This window comes from Xenopus laevis, chromosome 7S, assembly GCF_017654675.1.
Source record: "Xenopus laevis strain J_2021 chromosome 7S, Xenopus_laevis_v10.1, whole genome shotgun sequence".
Classification (NCBI taxonomy): Eukaryota; Metazoa; Chordata; class Amphibia; order Anura; family Pipidae; genus Xenopus; species Xenopus laevis.
Window position 1 is genome coordinate 3,938,958 of NC_054384.1, and position 18,381 is coordinate 3,957,338.

Here is an 18,381-nt window from a genome sequence, read left to right on the forward strand (position 1 = left end):
TGGTGCTCACTGCAGGGATATCACTCACAACTCATATGTGAAAAATGTAAGTCATGTTAAAACATACCCTTAAATCTATATGCCTCCTCCTCCCCTGTGGATAATGCAGCACCACCCAACACCTTAGCAGCATACACAAAAAAAAGCAGAGTAGGGAGCATAGGGCAGGCAGAGTATGGCACACTAAGGGAGTGTAAGACAAGCAGAGTATGGCACACACAAGCAGCGCTGGGCAAGATGAGAATGGCACACACAAGCAGCACTTGTCAAGCAGAGTATGGCACACACAGTGAGCATAGGACAGACAGATTACGGCACACACAGGCAGAGTATGGTACACACAGGGAGCGTATGACACACACACAGGCAGAGTATGACACACACAGGGAGCGTATGACACACACAGGCAGAGTATGACACACACATGGAGCATAGGGAAGACAGAACAGAGCAGGAGACAGGGCAGGACCACTCTAATATGTACTACATACAGTGACACAGTGCTGGTGCCCTTTCAGCAGTTCGTATGAGTGTGAACAGGTGAACAATGTGGGCAGTTTCAGTCTGGGTCTCAGGTGTGAACAGTACAGGGCTTTAGGGTGTGAACAATACAGGGGATTGGTCTGAATTTGAGATTTAAACAATGCAGGGGTCAGTTAATCTCTGTAGTGATACCTTTTAAAGCTTGCACACTGTAAACAGACACAGCAGGCAGACTTTCATGTGGGGGCCACACAAGGGGGGTCGCGGGCCAGCCCTGTTCTAATTTACCTTGTGTTAAAGGCAAAGTAAGCCTTGTGAGGTAGTGTCCTAGAAAGACATAATTATTTTTAAAGCAGGATACGCAGTTTATTGAACTCACCAAGAGAGCAGGTGAAAAGAATTAGGTGAACCAACATGTAGAGGGGATAAAGGGTTCTCATATCTTGGGGCATGGAACCTAATTGTCCTCAGATAACAGTGGGATATCCTAACCCTAGATCTTTGTGGAACTATAACATGATGACTTATAGCTTTATTGCTAAACTAAGGAGCTCTGTTGATAATGTGGGGGTTCTGAATGATCAGAGATTCTGTTAAATCTGTTCTGCAGATGGATTCCAATGGGAAATTCAGCAGACTTATTAACCTGGATGAACTCCAGTTGGATTTCAAAGAACATGAGATGGATCGGAAACTCAATATTACTGTGACAGAGGAGGGCACAGGTACAAGACATGTCCATAGGGGAATCTAAAATCAGTTTGAATAACTTTCCAGATGTCTGCAGTGGTCATTATTATCATTTATATATATATATATAAAGGCTTATTGGTAGGATAGAACGTTCTAGCAATTGTTTAATTGTTTTGCACAAGAGGTGCTGCTGTAATCACTTATTCCAGAGAACAGGGAACTAAATGTCATGTTTGACCTTTACAAATCTTGTTTCTTGTTCCTTTATTGGAGGGGTCCAAGAAACGGAACGTCAACAAACAATGAAAGCTAAAGCTACATTTGACAACGAATTTCTGCAGCCGTTTTTTAAACCAGGAATTCCTTATGTTTTTGCAGTAAGTTGTACTTTTTTTTTTTTTTTTAACTGGTCTTTGAATGTACAAAACCATTTCATTATAATCCACTTGGAGGAAACCAAAAGCGTTTCAACGTAGTTATTCATTGGGTCTGGCATTTGCCAGTGGGGGGGATCGGCCAAACAGAGCTGTTGATAGTAGGGAGAACCTGTACAAACAAACATTTTTAAACTCTGCCAGCATAGGTATTTGCATGTACTAAGCGCAATTCAGCGGGAACAGCCCACAGCCTGTACTGACTGATCCCATAAAACTATGGCAGCATAGGTATTCCCTGTACTAAGCACAATTCAGCAGGAACAGTCCCCTAAGTTTGCTCATAGTCTGTACAGAGAGATCCCATAAAACTATGGCAGCATAGGTATTCCCTGTACTAAGCACAATTCAGCAGGAACAGTCCCTAAGTTTGCTCATAGTCTGTACAGAGAAATCCCATAAAACTATGGCAGCATAGGTATTCCCTGTACTAAGCACAATTCAGCAGGAACAGCCCCTAAGTTTGCTCATAGTCTGTACAGAGAGATCCCATAAAACTATGGCAGCATAGGTATTCCCCTGTACTAAGCACAATTCAGCAGGAACAGCCCCTAAGTTTGCTCATAGTCTGTACAGAGAGATCCCATAAAACTATGGCAGCATAGGTATTCCCTGTACTAAGCACAATTCAGCAGGAACAGTCCCTAAATTTGCTCATAGTCTGTACAGAGAGATCCCATAAAACTATGGCAGCATAGGTATTCCCTGTACTAAGCACAATTCAGCAGGAACAGTCCCTAAGTTTGCTCATAGTCTGTACAGAGAGATCCCATAAAAGTATGGCAGCATAGGTATTCCCTGTACTAAGCACAATTCAGCAGGAACAGTCCCTAAGTTTGCTCATAGTCTGTACAGAGAGATCCCATAAAACTATGGCAGCATAGGTATTCCCTGTACTAAGCACAATTCAGCAGGAACAGTCCCTATGTTTGCTCATAGTCTGTACAGAGAGATCCCATAAAACTATGGCAGCATAGGTATTCCCTGTACTAAGCACAATTCAGCAGGAACAGTCCCTAGGTTTGCTCATAGTCTGTACAGAAAGATCCCATAAAACTATGACAGCATAGGTATTCCATGTACTAAGCACAATTCAGCAGGAACAGTCTCCTAGTTTGCCCATAGACTGTACAGAGAGATCCCATAAAACTATGGCAGCATAGGTATTCCCTGTACTAAGCACAATTCAGCAGGAACAGTCCCTAGGTTTGCTCATAGTCTGTACAGAAAGATCCCATAAAACTATGACAGCATAGGTATTCCATGTACTAAGCACAATTCAGCAGGAACAGTCCCCTAGTTTGCCCATAGACTGTACAGAGAGATCCCATAAAACTATGGCAGCATAGGTATTCCCTGTACTAAGCACAATTCAGCAGGAACAGTCCCTAGGTTTGCTCATAGTCTGTACAGAAAGATCCCATAAAACTATGACAGCATAGGTATTCCATGTACTAAGCACAATTCAGCAGGAACAGTCCCCTAGTTTGCCCATAGACTGTACAGAGAGATCCCATAAAACTATGGCAGCATAGGTATTCCCTGTACTAAGCACAATTCAGCAGGAACAGTCCCTAGGTTTGCTCATAGTCTGTACAGAAAGATCCCATAAAACTATGACAGCATAGGTATTCCATGTACTAAGCACAATTCAGCAGGAACAGTCCCCTAGTTTGCCCATAGACTGTACAGAGAGATCCCATAAAACTATGGCAGCATAGGTATTCCCTGTACTAAGCACAATTCAGCAGGAACAGTCCCCTAAGTTTGCTCATAGTCTGTACAGAGAGATCCCATAAAACTATGGCAGCATAGGTATTCCCTGTACTAAGCACAATTCAGCAGGAACAGTCCCTAGGTTTGCTCATAGTCTGTACAGAAAGATCCCATAAAACTATGACAGCATAGGTATTCCATGTACTAAGCACAATTCAGCAGGAACAGTCCCCTAGTTTGCCCATAGACTGTACAGAGAGATCCCATAAAACTATGGCAGCATAGGTATTCCCTGTACTAAGCACAATTCAGCAGGAACAGTCCCCTAAGTTTGCTCATAGTCTGTACAGAGAGATCCCATAAAACTATGGCAGCATAGGTATTCCCCTGTACTAAGCACAATTCAGCAGGAATAGTCCCTAAGTTTGCTCATAGTCTGTACAGAGAAATCCCATAAAACTATGGCAGCATAGGTATTCCCTGTACTAAGCACAATTCAGCAGGAACAGCCCCTAAGTTTGCTCATAGTCTGTACTAGAGATGTCGCGAACTGTTCGCCGGCGAACTTGTTCGCGCGAACATCGGGTGTTCGCGCTCGCCGGAAGTTCGCGAACGTCGCGCGACGTTCGCCATTTTGGGTTCGCCATTGTTGGCGCTTTTTTTTGCCCTCTCACCCCAGACCAGCAGGTACATGGCAGCCAATCAGGAAGCTCTCCCCTGGACCACTCCCCTTCCCTATAAAAACCGAAGCCCTGCAGCGTTTTTTCACTCTGCCTGTGTGTGCTGAAGAGATAGTGTAGGGAGAGAGCTGCTGCCTGTTAGTGATTTCAGGGACAGTTGAAAGTTTGCTGGCTAGTAATCGTTTTGATACTGCTCTGTTATTGGAGGGACAGAAGTCTGCAGGGGTTTGAGGGACATTTTAGCTTAGGTAGCTTTGCTGGCTAGTAATCTACCTTCTACTGCAGTGCTCTGTATGTAGCTGCAGTGGGCAGCTGTCCTGCTTCTGATCTCATCTGCTGACTGCTGCAATAACAGTAGTCCTTGTAAGGACTGCTTTTATTTATTTTTTTGTTGTTTTACTACTACTACTACTACTACTATAAGAGCCCAGTGCTATTAGTCTAGCAGTGTTGGGGAGTGGGACTGGTGTGCTAATCTGCTGCTCCTAGTAGTTCAGCAGCACCAACTTTAATTTTTTTTTTTAATATTCATTTTTTTTTATTTTACTTTTTTTTATTTTACTACCGCTGTAGTAGTGTATAAGTTGACCTTTTAGGCATTATTTGCCCTGTAGGCATTATTTGCACACTGTTTTCTTCAACCCGCCATCTAGCTGTGTGACCTTGTTCACATTCTGTCTAAATATCCATAATATTACCGTCTCCAGAAAAAACACCGGAGTGACTTTTTTCAAGCAGCCATAATATATTTTACGTAATCCGTATCCACCGCTGTAGTAGTGTATACGTTGACCTTGTAGGCATTATTTGCACACTGTTTTCTTCAACCCGCCATCTAGCTGTGTGACCTTGTTCACATTCTGTCTAAATATCCATAATATTACCGTCTCTAGAAAAACCACTTGAGTTACTTTTTTTCAAGCAGCATTCATATATTTTACGTAATCCGTATCCACCGCTGTAGTAGTGTATACGTTGACCTTGTAGGCATTATTTGCACACTGTTTTCTTCAACCCGCCATCTAGCTGTGTGACCTTGTTCACATTCTGTCTAAATATCCATAATATTACCGTCTCTAGAAAAACACCGGAGTGACTTTTTTTCAAGCAGCATTCATATATTTTACGTAATCCGTATCCACCGCTGTAGTAGTGTATACGTTGACCTTGTAGGCATTATTTGCACACTGTTTTCTTCAACCCGCCATCTAGCTGTGTGACCTTGTTCACATTCTGTCTAAATATCCATAATATTACCGTCTCCAGAAAAAACACCGGAGTGACTTTTTTCAAGCAGCCATAATATATTTTACGTAATCCGTATCCACCGCTGTAGTAGTGTATACGTTGACCTTGTAGGCATTATTTGCACACTGTTTTCTTCAACCCGCCATCTAGCTGTGTGACCTTGTTCACATTCTGTCTAAATATCCATAATATTACCGTCTCCAGAAAAAACACCGGAGTGACTTTTTTCAAGCAGCCATAATATATTTTACGTAATCCGTATCCACCGCTGTAGTAGTGTATACGTTGACCTTGTAGGCATTATTTGCACACTGTTTTCTTCAACCCGCCATCTAGCTGTGTGACCTTGTTCACATTCTGTCTAAATATCCATAATATTACCGTCTCTAGAAAAACACCGGAGTGACTTTTTTTCAAGCAGCATTCATATATTTTACGTAATCCGTATCCACCGCTGTAGTAGTGTATACGTTGACCTTGTAGGCATTATTTGCACACTGTTTTCTTCAACCCGCCATCTAGCTGTGTGAGCTTGTTCACATTTTGTCTAAATATTGATAATATTATCGTCTCTAGAAAAACCACTTGAGTTACTTTTTTTCAAGCAGCATTCATATATTTTACGTAATCCGTATCCACCGCTGTAGTAGTGTATACGTTGACCTTGTAGGCATTATTTGCACACTGTTTTCTTCAACCCGCCATCTAGCTGTGTGTATTATCGTTTCCAGAAAAACCAACTGAGTTTTTGTTGTTGTTGTTGTTTTTTTAAAAATAATGCCAGGCAAAGGCAGGCCGCCACGCAGAGGCCGTGCTAGGGGCCGTGCTGCTATGCAATCCTGTGGCCCTAGCAAATTGCCCAGTTTTAAAAAGCCAATGACCCTGAACTCCCAAAATGCTGAAGAGGTAGTTGACTGGCTTACACAGCACACCCCATCCTCTACCGTTTCTAACTTTACCACAACATCCTCCTCATCCTCCACTGCTATGGCCACCCCACGTAACACTTCCTCCACCACCCGGTGCCCCTTCTTCACTGGGGTCAGAGGAGTTATTTTCCCATGAGTTTCTTGAACTGAGTAATGCGCAACCATTATTGCCAGAAGAAGATGAAGGAGATGAGGACCTTACACCAGATTTAATTCTGGCAGAGAACACGATAGAGATGGACATAATGAGTGATGAGGAGGAGGTCCCCGCTGCTGCTTCCTTCTGTGATGTGTCAGAAGAAATTGATGCATCTGAGGAGAATGATGATGAGGAGATTGATGTTTTGTGGGTGCCTAGTAGAAGAGAGCAAGAGGAGGGTAGTTCAGATGGAGAGACGGAGAGTCAGAGAGGCAGTAGGAGAATAAGACTTAGAAGAAGCAGGGAGGACAGCCCGCAGGGATCAGTAGGGCAACAACATGTATCGGCACCTGTGTTCAGCCGGCCAACGCACCCGCCATTGCCGCCAATACCGCCAACTCCGCCAACTTCTACTGTTACCGCCAGATCGCACACTTCCAAAAAGTCAGCAGTGTGGGATTTTTTTAATGTGTGTGCCTCTGACAAAAGCATTGTAATTTGCAATGAGTGCAGTCAGAAACTGAGCCTTGGTAAGCCCAACAGCCACATAGGTACAACTTCTATGCGAAGGCACATGAGCGGCAAGCACAAAGCACTTTGGGAGCAACACCTCAAAGGCAACAGGCAAACTAAAAGCCACACTCCTTCTGGTCCAGCATCTTACTGCTCTACCTCTGCTCTCCTTGACCCGTCTGAACCACCCTCCACTCCGCCTTCCACCTTGACCACCTGTTCCCATTCCCAGTCATCTGCCACCAGCCAAGTTTCTGTGAAGGCCATGTTTGAGCGTAAGAAGCCAATGTCTGACTGTCACCCCCTTGCCCGGCGTCTGACAGCTGGCTTGTCTGCACTCTTAGCCCGCCAGCTTTTACCATACCAGCTGGTGGACTCTGAGGCCTTCCGCAAATTTGTAGCAATTGGGACACCGCAGTGGAAGGTACCCAGCCGCAATTTTTTTTCTAAAAAGGGAATACCACACCTGTACCAACATGTGCAGAGCCAAGTTACCGCATCTCTGTCACTTAGTGTTGGGCCAAAGGTCCATATGACTACTGACGCATGGTCCTCCAAGCATGGTCAGGGCAGGTATGTCACCTACACTGCCCACTGGGTGAACTTGGTAATGGCTGGGAAGCAGGGAATGGGTAGCTCAACAACAACAGTGGAGTTGGTGTCACCGCCACGGATTGCACGCGGTTCTGCCACCACCTCTACTCCTCCATCGCTCTCTACCTCGTCTTCTTCTTCTTCTTACTCTGCTGCTGGGTCCTCCTTCTCCTCCTCCACACCTGTGCACCCCCAGCTCCCCCTAGGCTATTCGACGTGCCAGGTACGCCGTTGTCACGCTGTCTTGGGGATGACGTGCCTGGAAAGCAAAAACCATACCGGATCTGTACTCCTGTCATCTCTGCAGTCACAGGCCGATCGGTGGCTGACCCCACACCAACTGCAGATCGGAAAAGTGGTGTGTGACAATGGAAGCAATCTGTTGGCAGCGTTGAGACTAGGCAATTTAACACATGTGCCCTGCATGGCACATGTGTTAAATTTAATAGTCCAACGTTTTGTCTCCAAGTACCCAGGATTCCAGGACGTTCTCACCCAGTCCAGAAAGGTGTCGGCCCATTTCAGACGTTCCTACACAGCCATGGCACGCCTTGCTGACATTCAGCAGCGCTACAACATGCCAGTCAGGCGTTTGATTTCTGACAGCCAGACTCGCTGGAATTCAACGCTCCTTATGTTGGAACGTCTGCTGCAACAACAAAGGGCCGTCAACGAGTACCTTTTTGAACTGGGTGGTAGGACTGGATCTGCACAGCTGGGGATTTTTTTCCCCCGTTACTGGGTGCTTATGCGCGATGCCTGCAGGCTCATGCGACCTTTTGAAGAGGTGACAAATATGGTCAGTCGCACCGAAGGCACCATCAGCGACCTAATACCCTTCGCTTTCTTCCTGGAGCGTGCCGTGCGACGAGTGACAGATGAGGCTGTAGACCAGCGTGACGAGGAGCTGGAAGCGCACGATTTCTGGTCGGAATCACCAGAACGAACCCAGGCACCTGCTGCAACGCAGGGAGAGGTGCCAGAAGTGGAGTCAGAGGAGGAAGGTGGCTTTGTGGAGGAGGAGGAGGAGGACCAACAGGAGCAGGCTTCCCAGGGGGCTAGTGGTGACCTTTTGGGGACCCCTGGTCTTGTACGTGGCTGGGGGGAGGAGACCGTGGATGATGCAGTCCTTGATAATGAGGAAGCGGAGATGGATAGCTCTGCATCCAACCTTGTGAGAATGGGGTCTTTCATGCTGTCATGCCTGTTGAAGGACCCCCGTATCAAGAGGCTTAAGGAGAAGGACCTGTACTGGGTCGCAACGCTACTAGACCCTCGGTACAAGCATAAAGTGTCAGAAATGTTACCAACATACCACAAGTCCGAAAAGATGGGGCATTTACAAACCAGCCTGCAAAACATGTTGTACAATGCTTTTAAGGGTGATGTCACTTCAGGAACTCATCAACATTCCAGGGGCAGAGGTGCCAGTAATCCTGCCATGAGCACACCTGCAAGGACAAAGCCCTTTGGCCAGTCTGTAACGTCAGACATGCAAATGTTTTTCTGTCCAAGGCAGCGCCACAACCCTTCTGGATCCACCCTCAAAGAACGCCTCGACCGGCAGGTAGCGGACTACCTGGCATTAACTGCAGATATCGACACTCTGAGGAGCGATGAACCCCTGGACTACTGGGTGCGCAGGCTTGATCTGTGGCCAGAGCTGTCACAATTTGCCATGAACCTCTTGTCTTGCCCAGCCTCAAGTGTGCTCTCAGAAAGGACCTTCAGTGCAGCAGGAGGGATTGTAACTGAGAAGAGAACTCGCCTAGGTCACAAAAGTGTCGATTACCTGACCTTTATTAAAATGAATGAGGGGTGGATCTCGGAGGGTTACTGCACGCCGGAAGACTTGTTCTGACTTCTATGCAGCTGTCCTTCTCTTCAAGCCTCATGACTCCACACACAGCTGTCCTTTAGCGTCCTCCTCCTCCCTCCGCCACCGTTACAAACTAGGGTGCAAACCCTACTGGTTTAATTTTTTCTGGCCTCTGTGCTTCAGTGGCTGCAACCAAAAAAACTGGGCAAACAATGTCTACAAGGTCAACGTATGGCAAAAAATGACTATTTTCAGCATTTATATGGCATATTTTTTCTGGCAACTGTGCTTCAGTGGCTGCGTCCAAAAAAATGCATATTTTCTGCATTTATATGGCATAATTTTTCTGGCCTCTGTGCTTCAGTGGCTGCGACCAAAAAAATGCATATTTTCTGCATTTATATGGCATAATTTTTCTGGCCTCTGTGCTTCAGTGGCTGCAACCAAAAAAATTTATATTTTCTGCATTTATATGGCATAATTTTTCTGTCAACTGTGCTTCAGTGGCTGCGACCAAAAAAATGCATATTTTCTGCATTTATATGGCATAATTTTTCTGGCCTCTGTGCTTCAGTGGCTGCAACCAAAAAAATTTATATTTTCAGCATTTATATGGCATAATTTTTCTGTCAACTGTGCTTCAGTGGCTGCGACCAAAAAAATGCATATTTTCTGCATTTATATGGCATAATTTTTCTGGCCTCTGTGCTTCAGTGGCTGCAACCAAAAAAATTTATATTTTCAGCATTTATATGGCATAATTTTTCTGTCAACTGTGCTTCAGTGGCTGCGACCAAAAAAATGCATATTTTCTGCATTTATATGGCATAATTTTTCTGGCCTCTGTGCTTCAGTGGCTGCAACCAAAAAAATTTATATTTTCAGCATTTATATGGCATAATTTTTCTGGCAACTGTGCTTCAGTGGCTGCGTCCAAAAAAACTGGGCAAACAATGTCTACAAGGTCAACGTATGGCGAAAAATGACTATTTTCAGCATTTATATGGCATATTTTTTCTGGCAACTGTGCTTCAGTGGCTGCGTCCAAAAAAACTGGGCAAACAATGCCTACAAGGTCAACGTATGGCAGTTGTTTAAAGAGAACAGTAGATTACTAGCCAGCAAAGCTACCTAAGCTAAAATGTCCCTCAAATCCCTGCAGACTTCTGTCCCTCCAATACAGAGCAGTATCAAGCAGATTACTAGCCAGCAAGCTTACTATCATCTGTCCCTGAAATCACTAACAGCTCTCCCCCTACACTATCTCTTCCAAGCACACACAGGCAGATTTTTCAGATACATTTTTGCCCTTGATCCCCCTCTGGCATGCCACTGTCCAGGTCGTTGCACCCTTTAAACAACTTTAAAATCATTTTTCTGGCCAGAAATGTCTTTTCTAGATGTTAAAGTTCGCCTTCCCATTGAAGTCTATGGGGTTCGCGAACCGTTCGCGAACCGCTCGCATTTTTGCGCAAGTTCGCGAATATGTTCGCGAACTTTTTTTCCGACGTTCGCTACATCCCTAGTCTGTACAGAGAGATCCCATAAAACTATGGCAGCATAGGTATTCCCCTGTACTAAGCACAATTCAGCAGGAACAGCCCCTAAGTTTGCTCATAGTCTGTACAGAGAGATCCCATAAAACTATGGCAGCATAGGTATTCCCTGTACTAAGCACAATTCAGCAGGAACAGTCCCTAAATTTGCTCATAGTCTGTACAGAGAGATCCCATAAAACTATGGCAGCATAGGTATTCCCTGTACTAAGCACAATTCAGCAGGAACAGTCCCTAAGTTTGCTCATAGTCTGTACAGAGAGATCCCATAAAAGTATGGCAGCATAGGTATTCCCTGTACTAAGCACAATTCAGCAGGAACAGTCCCTAAGTTTGCTCATAGTCTGTACAGAGAGATCCCATAAAACTATGGCAGCATAGGTATTCCCTGTACTAAGCACAATTCAGCAGGAACAGCCCCTAAATTTGCTCATAGTCTGTACAGAGAGATCCAATAAAACTATGGCAGCACAGGTATTCCCTGTACTAAGCACAATTCAGCAGGAACAGTCCCTATGTTTGCTCATAGTCTGTACAGAGAGATCCCATAAAACTATGGCAGCATAGGTATTCCCTGTACTAAGCACAATTCAGCAGGAACAGTCCCTATGTTTGCTCATAGTCTGTACAGAGAGATCCCATAAAACTATGGCAGCATAGGTATTCCCTGTACTAAGCACAATTCAGCAGGAACAGTCCCTAGGTTTGCTCATAGTCTGTACAGAAAGATCCCATAAAACTATGACAGCATAGGTATTCCATGTACTAAGCACAATTCAGCAGGAACAGTCCCCTAGTTTGCCCATAGACTGTACAGAGAGATCCCATAAAACTATGGCAGCATAGGTATTCCCTGTACTAAGCACAATTCAGCAGGAACAGTCCCTAGGTTTGCTCATAGTCTGTACAGAAAGATCCCATAAAACTATGACAGCATAGGTATTCCATGTACTAAGCACAATTCAGCAGGAACAGTCCCCTAGTTTGCCCATAGACTGTACAGAGAGATCCCATAAAACTATGGCAGCATAGGTATTCCCTGTACTAAGCACAATTCAGCAGGAACAGTCCCTAGGTTTGCTCATAGTCTGTACAGAAAGATCCCATAAAACTATGACAGCATAGGTATTCCATGTACTAAGCACAATTCAGCAGGAACAGTCCCCTAGTTTGCCCATAGACTGTACAGAGAGATCCCATAAAACTATGGCAGCATAGGTATTCCCTGTACTAAGCACAATTCAGCAGGAACAGTCCCCTAAGTTTGCTCATAGTCTGTACAGAGAGATCCCATAAAACTATGGCAGCATAGGTATTCCCTGTACTAAGCACAATTCAGCAGGAACAGTCCCTAGGTTTGCTCATAGTCTGTACAGAAAGATCCCATAAAACTATGACAGCATAGGTATTCCATGTACTAAGCACAATTCAGCAGGAACAGTCCCCTAGTTTGCCCATAGACTGTACAGAGAGATCCCATAAAACTATGGCAGCATAGGTATTCCCTGTACTAAGCACAATTCAGCAGGAACAGTCCCCTAAGTTTGCTCATAGTCTGTACAGAGAGATCCCATAAAACTATGACAGCATAGGTATTCCCTGTACTAAGCACAATTCAGCAGGAACAGTCCCCTAAGTTTGCTCATAGTCTGTACAGAGAGATCCCATAAAACTATGACAGCATAGGTATTCCCTGTACTAAGCACAATTCAGCAGGAACAGTCCCCTAGTTTGCCCATAGACTGTACAGAGAGATCCCATAAAACTATGGCAGCATAGGTATTCCCTGTACTAAGCACAATTCAGCAGGAACAGTCCCTAAGTTTGCTCATAGTCTGTACAGAGAGATCCCATAAAACTATGGCAGCATAGGTATTCCCTGTACTAAGCACAATTCAGCAGGAACAGTCCCTAGGTTTGCTCATAGTCTGTACAGAAAGATCCCATAAAACTATGACAGCATAGGTATTCCATGTACTAAGCACAATTCAGCAGGAACAGTCCCCTAGTTTGCCCATAGACTGTACAGAGAGATCCCATAAAACTATGACAGCATAGGTATTCCCTGTACTAAGCACAATTCAGCAGGAACAGTCCCCTAAGTTTGCTCATAGTCTGTACAGAGAGATCCCATAAAACTATGACAGCATAGGTATTCCCTGTACTAAGCACAATTCAGCAGGAACAGTCCCCTAGTTTGCCCATAGACTGTACAGAGAGATCCCATAAAACTATGGCAGCATAGGTATTCCCTGTACTAAGCACAATTCAGCAGGAACAGTCCCCTAAGTTTGCTCATAGTCTGTACAGAGAGATCCCATAAAACTATGACAGCATAGGTATCCCCTGTACTAAGCACAATTCAGCAGGAACAGTCCCCTAAGTTTGCTCATAGTCTGTACAGAGAGATCCCATAAAACTATGGCATCATAGGTATTCCCTGTACTAAGCACAATTCAGCAGGAACAGTCCCCTAAGTTTGCTCATAGTCTTTACAGAGAGATCCCATAAAACTATGACAGCATAGGTATCCCCTGTACTAAGCACAATTCAGCAGGAACAGCCCCCTAATTTTGCTCATAGTCTGTACAGAGAGATCCCATAAAACTATGGCAGCATAGGTATTCCAGTGTACTAAGCACATTTCAGCAGGAACAGCCCCCTAAGTTTGCTTAATAGGCTTTGTAGGCTGTGGCAAAGAACAAAACAGTGGTTTCCAAACTATGAGTTCAGGAGAAGTAGCTGCGGGACCCACCTGTAGGCGAGTTAGGAAGATGTATTGGGACAGTTCTCTCCTGGGTACTCCTGTGAGTCAAGTGGAATATAGGTGTGAAGACATTTGCTGTCCTTGATATTGTTGGACCTACTGCATGGGTAAATGACTGATAGATATAGTTTTTACATCTGCTACCTGTTGTATCATTTTCTAGCTCAAAGTGGGTCTTGAAGCAAAAAGACAAACAGTCTCTGCCATGAAGCTATGCCACATAGGTATCTTTAAAGCAGAATTCTAAAGGAATGCTTTAATACTCTTGAGGGGGAGCAAAAGTCTAGCATTCTGCTTTAGTTTCTGGATTCATGAGATCTGGTCTTAACTAACCCCGTGGGATGAAAGTGCCTCCCAAGAATCTATCAGAAATACATTGGCCCAACAGTGGGACCTCTTATCTGTCACACAGGGCATGGAAATGGGAGCCAAGAGAATATTCAGATCTGCCCCTTCCTCTGCCTAAATATTCTTTATCTCTGTTCCAAGATGACATTGCGAGATTCTGAAGGGAAGCCCATGAGCAATGAAGTGATTGAGCTGCAATACAATGATAATGAGAGTATCCAGAATGTGATCACAGACGCAGAAGGCAAAGCACAGTATGCATTCGACACGTCCAGATATGATAAACCTTCTCTTGTCATCACGGTGAGAGAAATCTGTATATGAAGGTAAAGGTGTAGGGGCTTCAGCTTCAGGCAGAAGTCTAGAAGTTAGGATGGATGAAGAAGACCTATTAAGAGATAAACACATTACAAATAGGGCAAACTGTACCCTCACAGTCAGTCTGTTTTTTTAGTTGCTGGTCTCAGTGACCCCAGATATCTTGAAACACTAGTAATTTAAACAACATGCAAAATAAATAATAAAGCCCGATAGAAAGGTTGCCTAGAGTCTGTCTATAACAGACTCGAAGTTAATGTAAAGGCCAACATTGCCAGTCTCCTTTCTTCCTAGGTAAAGTATAAAGATAAGGAGGAAGATGAGGAGGAACCTGTGAAATATAGTCGGGAGATGTTCTTTAATACACATGATGTCCTCAAAGTGTACCGGTTCTACTCTCGCACCAAAAGCTATGTTCAGGTGGACTCTCTTAAAAAACAGTTGAGCTGTGGGAAAACATACGACATCAATGTGCGTTATGTGCTCAGCCACGAAGGACTGGGAGACGGAGCCAGAAATATCACTTTTTACTACCTGGTGAGTGATGGGAGAACTAGAAAATGCATGAAGGTCAGGAGCTCACCTAGTAAAGTGGGAACTTTACATTTTCTCTATATGTCGCTACATGTAAAAATGTTGCCTCCTTAATGTTATATTCAGATTGGCAGAGGCGATAGGTGCAGGCATAGAACAAAGAGCAACCAGAAAACATACAATCTATGATCGTTGAAGTTAGATCCTTGACTTAAACTACACTAAGTTGTGGTCTCATTCAAACAGCCATAGAGGGTGTTTCTGCTATTGAAGGGTGGCTGCAAATGATAAATATTTGCTACTATGGGACTAATCTCCCCTAAATGCCTTCACATTGTTGCTGGCGGAATGTCATGCACATTGTTTTGTTTTTCTAAAATCGGGTGATTTGGGAAAACCAAAGCCGTCCCACCAGCGATTCAAACTCTTGCTGGTGGGAAGGCATTTAGGAGAGTTTAGTTGCCCGCAGTACCGAAGATTTATCAATTGGCGCCTAATCTACTCATGTGTCACCACCCCAAGGGTCTCATTTTCTTCTAGACCAACCTCTTCTAGCTCACCAGCACAATCCTATATCTCCATCTCCTTATCTCCTATATCTCCATGACTTTTTGTATATCTAATACCCTGCACCCTAGGAAACTGGAGATACATTAAAACTTAAAATTAGGCTACTGCTATGCGTTGTTGGGATAAACAATTCAGCCCTGTAACTATAATACAATGATTACTAGAGATTCAGGTTCGATACCTTCTCTTTGCCACTACAGATGGTTTCACAAGACAAGATTGTGAGATCTGGTGAACACTTGGTGAATATCAGTGAGAGTGAGTATATAAAGTCCATGTATTTTTGATCCATCTCTGACAATTTGATAAGATTCTTTGATAGGTCACATATCAGCTATCTGTAAGTAAAATTGCTGTTAAGAATGTATAGGTCTCCTGTAAGAACTATTGTTTGGGGGTCAGCAAATTCACAACTAAAGACGTTCTACCTGATGTTTGTCCTTGCACAGGGAACTATATTTATCATATACATGTGGTTGTCTTTACTTCTTTTCTGGCAGAGCTGCCCTGCTTTATGGCAATGGCACAAGACAAGAATGGTTCCATTGTAGACTTGAGCTTCAGTGAATATACTCAGGCCGCATGCATGTTTGTGTACATTTAGGACAAAATGCTACTTTGATTCATTGGCAGGTCATATAGTAGAATATCACTTATCTGCTGGTTATGTTTTCATTCAAAACATATAGGTTCCGTAGCAGTGCATGGAAAACAGTCGCACAAATAAGGAAGAATAGTCTCTCATCTTGGAATGACTAACAAGGAATGTGCATAGACTTCCAGCACATGTGCCTTTAAATGTTCCCTCTCTTCTCCTGACAGATCTGCATGGCAACTTCTCCCTCAGTGTTACTATGCCTTCACAATATACATCCGATCCATGTATCGTTGTATACAGCATGCTGCCGTCAGAGGTTATATCCAGCACTATTTGCCTTTCCATTGAGAAGTGCTTCAAACACCAGGTAAGTGAAGAGACAATTACAGGGATCTGAGCTTTGAAGTGTCCTTGTTGCCAATCAACCCCTTATATCATTGTCAACTTGGTTCTTATTTCAAGTCGCTTTGTAGTTTAACATTTTTCTTGGCCCCAAATTGATTACAACCCTATACTTTTATTAGAACCATGGTCTTAAAATTCACCCTTCGTTGGCTGATCCCTGGGGGTAACAATTTTGCTGCTGACCCATTATTATGATGACCCTGTGTCTGTCTAGTTCTTGCTCCATTTCCATACCCTGCCCTGTACCCATTTGCTTCTTCTCTAGTTTTGTTTATTCTTTCACCTAAAGGCTCTACTTTTGCCTGCTTCCTCCCTTGCCTGACTAGCAAGACACTTGAATACCCTCCAGCTTCTTCTGATTCTATACTCTTCTAGTATAGACGATGATGATGGTCTGTGTGACTAAGAAGACTTAAGTCTTTTTTCAAGCCAACTTACATATATAAGAGCTGGTTCTGTTGTCTAGTTGGGAGGAGGAGTTGTTTCTTTCATCCATGTTAAAACATATTCCAAGTAATGCAGTATTTGGCCTATCCCTAGTCTATAAAAGGGAAGTCACTGTGTGCTTGGCCTCATCCTGTGGAACCCACTTGTTTAGGGGGTAGTCAGTGACAGAAGATCCTGGGGTGGAGGTAGGCCTCAGTATGAGAAAACAGTATAAGGCCAGTTTCTGTAATACTTGTACTACTCATAATACTGATACTCTAGAAGTGAGGGGTAAGATCAGGGTAGTTAATAGAGCAGCCAGAGGCTCCAATGAATAAACCATAAGGATTAGTACCCGGTGGTGTCATGTACCAATATACAGACTCAAGTGGTCAGGCTAATGAATAAGAGATTCCTAGATTGAGGCATCACTGTCAGTATAAACTAGAACTGGGAACTGGTTCACCTATAAGTATTACTTCTCTGTGTTATCAATACTATAGATGTGTGAGAATACCATTCAAGGGATAAAAGTTCCATCTAAGAGACATGTGTAAAATGCAGCAAATAAAGTCTTTATCAATTGTTTCAAGAACCATTCTGTGTGTGGGACTCAGTTTGATTATCCCCTTCTCCAACCGGAAAGGGAAGGCCCATCTGAGAGAAAGAGTTGCCTGGAACATGGGTTCTATTAGGAGTTGCTCCTGGCCAGGTCCTATTTGTGTAAGAAGAGGAAGGTACTAGTCACCACAGTGCAGCCCATAGTTATTGAGCTCATGCCAAGGACATAAGTGCTGTCTGTAGCTCGACGAGTGTTGGGTCCTTGGCACTTCATGTTTGAGTTTGTGCACAATAAGTGCTTGTGGAATTATTATTTTCAAAAGCAGAAATGTTGCTCTTTAAACATGAATTTAAAATAAGTAAAATGCATTTCTTTTGCTCAGGAGTCAAATGGGTTCAAAATCTGGGGCCATATACTCTATTGAATTGCTGGGCAGTGATGCCTGTATTAGACACCACCTATAAAAGTACAAACTATAAAGACTTTTGTTCTGAGCCATCATTGTTTTCTTCAAAGGTCTCCCTGAGCTTCTCTGCACCTGAAGGGGCTCCTGGATCTGATGTCAACCTGGTGCTAAAAGCAGATCCCAAATCCCTGTGTGGCCTTCAGATCATTGATTCCAGCATTCTTCTACATGAAAAGAAGGAGCAGCTCACAGGCGAGGGGGTGAGTCATGGAGAGGGTCAGAATTATCAAAAATCAAAAATCTTTGTGATGATTCGGTAGCACTTTACATGTACAGGTATGGGACCTGTTATCCAGAATTCTTGGGTCATGGGTTTTGAAGGTAAGGGATCTTTCTGTAATTTTGATCTCCATACATTAAGTATATAAAAATAATTTACAAATATAACCCAATATGATTCTGTCCCAGTGGCTGCACAGATCCTATCTGATCCCCATTGTAAGCAGCAGTCCTGTCCTGCTTTATGGCAGCTGAGATTCTAGCTATCTGTATAACAGAACATTCTGTCCCAGTGGCTGCACAAGATCCTATCTGATCCCCATTGTAGCAGCAGTCCTGTCCCTGCTTTATGGCAGCTGAGATT